Source organism: Balaenoptera musculus, chromosome 15, assembly GCF_009873245.2.
Source record: "Balaenoptera musculus isolate JJ_BM4_2016_0621 chromosome 15, mBalMus1.pri.v3, whole genome shotgun sequence".
Classification (NCBI taxonomy): domain Eukaryota; kingdom Metazoa; phylum Chordata; class Mammalia; order Artiodactyla; family Balaenopteridae; genus Balaenoptera; species Balaenoptera musculus.
In genome coordinates, this window is record NC_045799.1 from 26,662,405 (window position 1) to 26,670,332 (window position 7,928).

Here is a 7,928-nt window from a genome sequence, read left to right on the forward strand (position 1 = left end):
GATTTACTAGCTAGATTTCTTTGCTTAGGTTATTGAAATGTGTTATAAAGTAATGATTACTGCAGTCCCCTAAGCTGTTGGAGACAGTACTATGAGCTTTAGTTTCTGTGTAATTTATGTCACACACAAAAGCCCCAAAGCAAGCCCTTCCTGAAACCACTGCTGAAAGGGATGTTAAGGACCCCAGAGTGGGTAACAGCATGGCCAGTCTCAGCTCCCAGTAGTCTATTACAATCTCTATTTCACTTGGACTCACTTCCATTTATACACTATGTTCAAATATGACAAAATGCAACTGCTGCAAATATCTTGCCAAAAACTTAAAAATAAAACCACACCCACCACAATTATCACTGGTGCTCTCTAATGCAAACTATGATTTAAATAAATCAGCATACTAAAGATAGATCTGCCTGTGTGTGAAGAGCTCAGTGTCTGCTATCAGTGTGACAAAGTGAGGAGACACAAAGTGTCACCAAGATTAACTGAAACCTTAAACAAGAACATCCCAAGCTGCAATGCAGATGTGTGATGCTGATAAGATGAGCTGATTGTAATGATCTCTGACTGCCAAGAAACAGCTCTAAAAGCCCCACCCAGGAAGGTCTGGGAGAAAGCCCTGCATGAAGTCACCAAGGAAGAGGAAAATATTACCCAACTCAAAGCTGTCTTTCAGGCAGCGCTGGAAGAGCCTTGGAAGATTATCCCACGTCCTTATTTTGCCTATACAGACACTGAGGGCCAGAGAGGCTGAGTTACTTGCCTCGGGTCACACAGCAAGTGGCAGAATTGCTATTAAAATTCATGCCTCCACCCAGATCCCACTGCCTTTTCACACCAGAATTTCCTGTAGTGACACAGGCCTTGACCAAGAAATCTTTCTAAGACTGCAGAGATAAGGGATGTTGAAGGGAAAATAATGAGTCCACATGGCAGACAGGGAAAACTGAGGCTCAACAAAATTGAATCTTTTACAGATAAAAAAAATGGGTAAAAATATTCTTTGGTGACAGAAGGTAGGGTAGTGGTCACCCTTCTGGAGGGAGGTGAGGAAGGCTTCTGGAGTGCTGGTAATGTTCTATATCTTGATCTGGGTGGTGGTATCATGGGTGAGTTCATTTTATGAAAATTCAACAAACTATACAGTTACAATCGTCTAATTTTTCTGCCTGTATCTTATCCTTCAATAAAAACATTACATTAAGGAAAGAAAAAAAAAAACTGAATCTTTTGCAATTAGTCAGCAGGTGGCATACGGCTTTAGCCACCCTCTCCTCACCGGTGCAGATGTTAATCACCAGAATCAAGAAACAGTTCAGGGCCGAATGACTCAGAACACAAGCTCTCAGTTCCTACCTGCTTCATGTTTCAGCCCTGAGTTAGAGCTAAGAAGGATGAGAGGTAGCCTATCTCACAAATCAGATTATCTGTTTGTTGCCTATCAGTGAAGTAATTGACACCCATAGTTATGTTAAAATACCTCAAGGGTTTTTCCCCTGATTTCTTCAAACATTCTATGAAGTCAGTTTCTTTCATCGGCCTTTAAAGTTAGTTACCCAGATACAGAAGAGAAAGAAAGGCTTTTGACAAGACGTCAGGGATGTACTGCCCACCTGAAAAACAGATGAACAAGTGAGTGGTAGGAAGAGCAATGGACTTGGAATCAGCAGACCTGGGTAAGTTATTTGACTTTTCTGTGCCTCTACTTTCCTCTTCTGGAAAATGGGATTCATAACAGTCCTCATGTTACAGGGTTGCTGTGAGGACTAAATGAGACAACATGTGTAAAGTGCTGAAAACAGCACTTGGTTCAATAAATGTTAGCTATTCCTGTTACAGGTAGACCTCGGAGATACTGCAGGTTTGGTTCCAGACCACCATAATAAAGCAAATCTTGCAATAAAGCAGGTCACACAAATTTTTTGGTTTCCCAGCGCATATATAAGTAATGTTTACACTATACTGTAGTCTACTGAGTGTGCAAGAGTATTATGTCTAAAGAAACAATGTACATTAATTAATGTACACTAATTAAAAAATACTTTATTGCTAAAAAATGCATCATCTGACAACACAGGGTTGCCATAAACCTTCAAATTGTAAACAAAATGCAGTACTTGTGAAGCACAGTGAAAAAAAAGGTAAGCCTGTACTTTTATTATCATTATCTTTGGCAAGTCCTAGTTTTGCTACTTATTACCAAAGGAGTACATCTCAAGCTTTAATGTACTCAGGAAACACCTGGGGGTCTTGGTAAAATGCAGACTGGCTTATTATATCTAGACTTAGACTCTGCATTTCTAACAAGCTCTCAGGGCACATGGGTGCCTCAGTCATGCAGAACACACTTTGAGTGGCAAGGATCTACCGAACCCAGCACCTATCGGGTGCTTCATATTACTGACCTAAATGAATGACCCCTCAGTAGCTAAATGCTTCATCTGTAAACTGGGGATAATACATATGCCATGTGATCTCAACTGACTGAACATTAGTACACGAGAATGCACAGGAAAGAGCATTCTAAACTGCAAAGAAAGCTACACAAGCAGAGGTGGTAGGACTATCAGTCTTACTATTCGCGATGTTGAATTTACAACATTGTGAAACCTAAATTTACAGGGGCAATTATTAGCATACGTTAAAAGAAGGCTCGAATTCCCTTGCTAGAATTCTAGCAAGAACACAACAGCTTCTCCAGGGATTCCCAAATCAAAAGCTCTGAAACTTTAGAAATGTCATTCGATGGCCAAGAAAGAACCACTTTGGCAGGGAGAGTGTGGCCATTTGAGGCACTAAGCTTCAAGAGTGATTCCATTCTCTCTCACAGAGATGGCCAGCCTCCTCCCAGCCTTCATCAGCCAAGATCTCAAGTCAGGACAGCAATGCCAACAGCATGAGACAGATGGGCACTGCCCTGGCAAAGCCCACACCTGCCACTCCACAAGCTAGCAAAGAGCCAGACTTCGAGAAAAGCAGGGCTTCCGGATGTCCAAGGTGGAGGCTTCAAAAAGATGTACCTGGCTATCTTCCTGCAGTATAAGCAGGGATCTCCTCCCCAGAGGCTATAAGTATGATGTTTACACCTTGTGCCTCTCCTCCAAGGGTTCACAGGGAACCAGAGCTAATTCTTCCACACAGGGCACCTTACCAAAAAGTTCTCTCATTATTTTAGAGGCAGATGGCACCACCAACACCTACCTAATTGCTCAGGCCAAAAACCCAAGAGTCATCTCTGATTCCTCTAGCTCTTCCCCTCAACCACCATCCTGCTGGTTTCACCTCCATGACACATCCCCAATCCATCCTCTTGTACCATCTCCACTGTCACCACCCTAGAAAGCCACCATCACCCCTCACCCGGCCTCCTAACTACTCTCCTGGCTGCCATTCTTACACCCTTAAAATTCACTGGCCACAGGGGCCAAAGTGATTTTTTTAAAAAACAAAAAACAGATCACATCACTCCCCTTCTTAAAGCCTTCAGTGCCTTCCCATTGCTTTTGGAATAAAGTCCCACCTCCTCACTCTAGCCCACAGGCCCTAGATGACCTGAGGCCTCACTCCCAGCCCAGCCCCACCTTGGCCATCTCACCATTCTCCCCTCCCCCCACCCCAGCCCACCTGCTCCAGCTGCTCTGAGCCTTCTTTCAGTTCCCAGAACTTACCAAGCTTATTCCCACCTCACAGCCTTTACCTTTGCTGTTCCTTCTGCCATATTCTCAAATGTTTGGCCCCTTTCTGGCAGCAAGTCTCAGCAAAAATGTCACCCCCTCAGAGTGGCCTTCTCAGACCACCCAATCAATTGGCAGCATCCCCATGGAGAAGTCACTCTCCATGACATCACTGTTTTATTGTTTGCACAGTACTTATTTCCATCCAAGTGACCTTGTTCATTTATTGATCTATTTTTCTGCTGCTGCCACTAGAATGGAAGCTGCACGAGAGCAAGGACCTCACCTACCTCTCTACCATCACATCCCCAGGCTAGAACTGGGCCTGACACACACCAGGTGTTCAGCAAATGCTGAATGAATGAAACTGAGGCAATAGAGGTAAGAGCACTGAACTTGGAGTCAGAACGCCTGGAGGCCAGTGTGAAATGGGCCACCTACTAGCAGCCTGGCTTCTCTTACCTCAGGTCCCTTGACTGTAAAATGGGAATCTCAATCTGCACCTTCCCTTCCTTGCAGGGTTACCGATAGACGGAGTGAAGACACGTTTAAGCATTTTTGTAAACCATTAGGCACCATAAAGAGAGCACTGTATTATTAGCCAGCACAAAAGAAGGCTCTTTCTCAGGGATCCATAAATCAGTGGATAAAAGGGCTTAGAGAGCAAGCCAAGGCTTCTAGCCCAGGCACCCAACAGAAGCGTAAGGACACAAGAGATGTGAATCCGAAGCTTTACTCTGAGGAGGGGCAAACACAAGATATGGATTCATTTAAAGACATCAAATTCATTTCAAATGTTAGTAATATGCAAATTAAGCTCTGAGGTCCTTGAAGAATGTGGAGTTGGGGCTGATCTCCACATGCTCCACTGTACTTGGCATAAAGGGATTTAGTAAACATTTACTGAACTGGGGGTCGGACTACCAAACCTGGCATCCTATCATCAGTTTTCATTTTTCTTTGCAACCCATTCTGGCATGGGATTACAGGTTCCTGGGGCAACCCTGTAATACTGACATTTATATAATACTATGACAGCTACTGTTTTATGCATGCAATGACCCTGTGAGGTTGACAGACCTGGTATCGTCAGCACATGCTTTAATTTATTCATTCACCAACCATAAATAGAATATAAAGTATAATACAGGTGCTATGTTAAGCCCAAATAACAATAGTTAATGTTTACCAAACATGCCAGGCACTTTACATGTATTAGGTGCAAATAAATCCTCATAACAGCCATATATAGTGGATACTATTATTAGCTCCCTTTTACAAATGATGAAACTATAGCACAAAGAGGTAAAGTAAATTGCTCAGTGGCATGCAGCTTGGAAGTGACAGTCAAGATTTGAACCCAGGCAGCCTGATTCCATGCTTTTAAACCACTAGCATGCAATCAGAATTGTACAATAGCACCGAAAGGGCCTACCAGCCTACTCCTCTCACTTTAAAGAGGAGGGGGCATGGGGACAGAAAAGCCCCTCTTAAACATTCCAACTTTGTTTTGAGGTCCACACTTTGGATGGTATCTATTTAAATGGAGCTTTATGTAAGATCTTGTTTCCTTGCCAGTGGAAGAAAAGCCTCTAGCCAAAGCAGTCAGAAGGAACAAAAGAAGACCCTTGTGGCTTTGTAACAGCTACTGCTGAGAAATCAGAGATATCAGGGTATAGGGAAGAAAATACAGGATTTACCTGGCAATGTGTCCAGCTCCATCACTTAATAGGTATAAAATTCTTAGGCAAGTCATACACTTTTCTTAGCCTCAGTTTCCTCATCTTCGAAATGGGGATGACATCACCACCTACCTGGCAAAGTCTATGTGAAGATTAAATGAGATAATATACCTGAAAAGTGCTTCTTAATCATATACAGTTGACCCTCAGTATTTGTAGGGGATTCCAGGAGTCCCTTTGGATACCAAAATCCACGGATGCTCAAGTCCCTTATATATAAAGGTGAAGTACATACCTTCATTGAAAAAAAATCCACATCCACACAGTTCAAACCTGTGTTGTTCAAGGGCCAACCAGACTTGTAAATAGCTATTACTGTTTCAAGCACTTCTCAAAAGACATAAAGATATGAAGACATCTTTGTCTTCTGGAAGGGTCAACAAGGCCTAAGTAGAAAATAAAACCATAACCTCAAACAACTACGAGGACTTGACCCCAGGGTTTCCCCCACCAGGACTACTTTGCAGAAGTCCACACCACCTCCCTTTCTCTGAGCAGAATGGAGAAGTAAAACTGAGGGTGGGGGGGATGTCAACAGGGGGAGGAATATCCATATGAGCTGGTGAACTACACACCTAAATCCTACCTGTCTCAAAGTCAACCCCTCCAGGAAGCCTTACCCAAACCACCCCTCATGCCTCATAATAGCTTGTTGAGCACTTACTATGTGCCAAACTACTTGATATACCCATCTTACTGGATTCCCACAGTGGTTCATTAACGCATTTCACAGATAAAGAAAAGAAGGCTCAAGGAGATTAACTTGCCCAAGGCCACACAGTTACTAAGTGGAGATGCACAGTCTCAAATTCAGACACTCGGACTTAAAGTTGGACTCTCGGTCCTTCTCCTCCCCATTTAGGGCACTTTCAACATACACGCCTCATAATCTTAACCACTCTGAGCAGCAAGTGTTAGGACCCCATTGGGCAAACAGGTCAACTGAAGCCAAGAGGGGAAGGGACTTGTCCAAGGTCACACAGCGAGCCAGGTGCAGCGCCGAGGTTTGGACCCCAAGCTTTCGCTTCCCCGCCTCCCTCCTGAGCTGGGTCCCAGACTCTGAGCCCTCGCGGCCGGGTCTGCGGGTCGGGCCGCACCCCCGCCCGGGGGAGGAGGGGCGAGGTCGCCCGGACTGCCTGAAGATGCCCAGGAGGCAGGGCAGAAGATGCTCCCGCTCCCGGAGCAGCAAAGCCAGTCGGTGGTGCTGCCCCAGGCCTTCGGGAAGATCCCAGGCGGCGGAAGGATCTGCCCTGCCCGGCGGTCGTTCGCATCGTCGCCGACTCACCTGCAGCCCGAGCCGAAAGCTGGCGGCGGCGGCAGCGGCGGCGGGGGCGGCTGCGAACCGTGGGCTCAGCCATTCCCCGCTGCCCCGGATGGGGAGAGACCGAGGCCGCTCACTTCCTTAGCAACCCGGCTCGGCGACCTACTTCCTTAGCAACCAGTGTCAATTTCAATAACTTTATTGAGACACGAGCGGCGGACATGGAGAGCCGGGAGAGCCAGGCGGGGAGGGGCCGGGCCAGGTATTGGCGCTTAGTAGGTATCCAACAGCCTTCTGTTCTTTCACCCATCTAAGGGGTTATGAGACGAGCGCGACATGGCCTGACAACCACCTGCTAGTATCTCGTCCCTCAGTTTCCCCATCTGTAAAATGGAACGCACTGGCTTAGTTGCGCTATTTGACCTTTCCTAAAGCGCTTTCACATCTCAAATTGCTATTGAGATAGCTCCCATTTAGGGCCCACTCGGTCACTCAACCAAAAATTTAGGAATCATTCCTGCCCCTTCCCTCTCTTTCACTCCCCGCCCCCGGCCCCCACATCCAATCAGTCACCATGTCCCTTAGAGTACTCCTCAAATATTTCTCCTATCCACCTTTCTTCATCTCCAGGGCCACCACATCAGGCCAGGCGGAGTCCCCCTCATCTCTAGCCTGCCTGCCATCTCTGGGCTCTGCTTCTACTCTTTTGTCCAGCCCTGACCTGTCAATCTATTTTCCACAAGGTGGCCAAAATGATCATTTTAAAACATAAAACAGATCGTGTCACATTCTGCTTAACACCATTTAATGGACTCCAACTGCTTTTAAAGTCAAACCCAAAGCCTTACTACTTTCTACAAAATCAATAAAACTCTGTTCCATCCCCATTAGCCTGGAAGGCCAGGTTCCATACCCGCTCCCCCCAAGAACTTGACCTGCAGTTACCCACTATGCAGAAGCTCCTGAGAGCAGGATCCCTTTATTCATGGTTACATCTGCCACTCTTGGTCCATAGTAGGTGCTCAATAAATATGTGTTGAATGAATGAATGAATACCTGGGATGCTCTTCCCCACCCCCCAGCCCCTACTTTTGCCTAGTGTGGTAGATATTGCTACTTACTACCCCACATTTTTTTTTCTGGCTCCTGAACACACAACTAGACTACCTTTCCCAGCCTTAACCTGTGGTTCAGACCAAGTTCTGAATATGTGCCATTCTCAGGCCTAGCCCATAAAAACTTCTCATATAA

The 7,928-nt window shown here is 45.6% G+C and overlaps 1 protein-coding gene across 4 annotated transcripts in view; it reads right to left on the minus strand.

Annotated features, from left to right (window-relative positions):
• Nucleotides 1-6,802, minus strand: part of KIF3B (kinesin family member 3B) — a 37,887-nt gene extending 31,085 nt beyond the window's left edge. Inside the window, exons 1-3 of one of the 4 annotated variants that reach the window (XM_036826488.1) lie at nt 6,702-6,785; nt 5,652-5,802; nt 5,375-5,498 (exon numbers count right to left, since the gene is read on the minus strand). The gene's annotated coding sequence lies outside the window, so the exon portion shown is untranslated. Of the gene's footprint in view, nt 1-5,374; nt 5,499-5,651; nt 5,803-6,701 lie in introns of all 4 variants that reach the window. The other 3 variants (XM_036826490.1, XM_036826489.1, XM_036826491.1) reach the window with 3 other exon arrangements.
• Nucleotides 6,803-7,928: the final 1,126 nt, after the last annotated feature.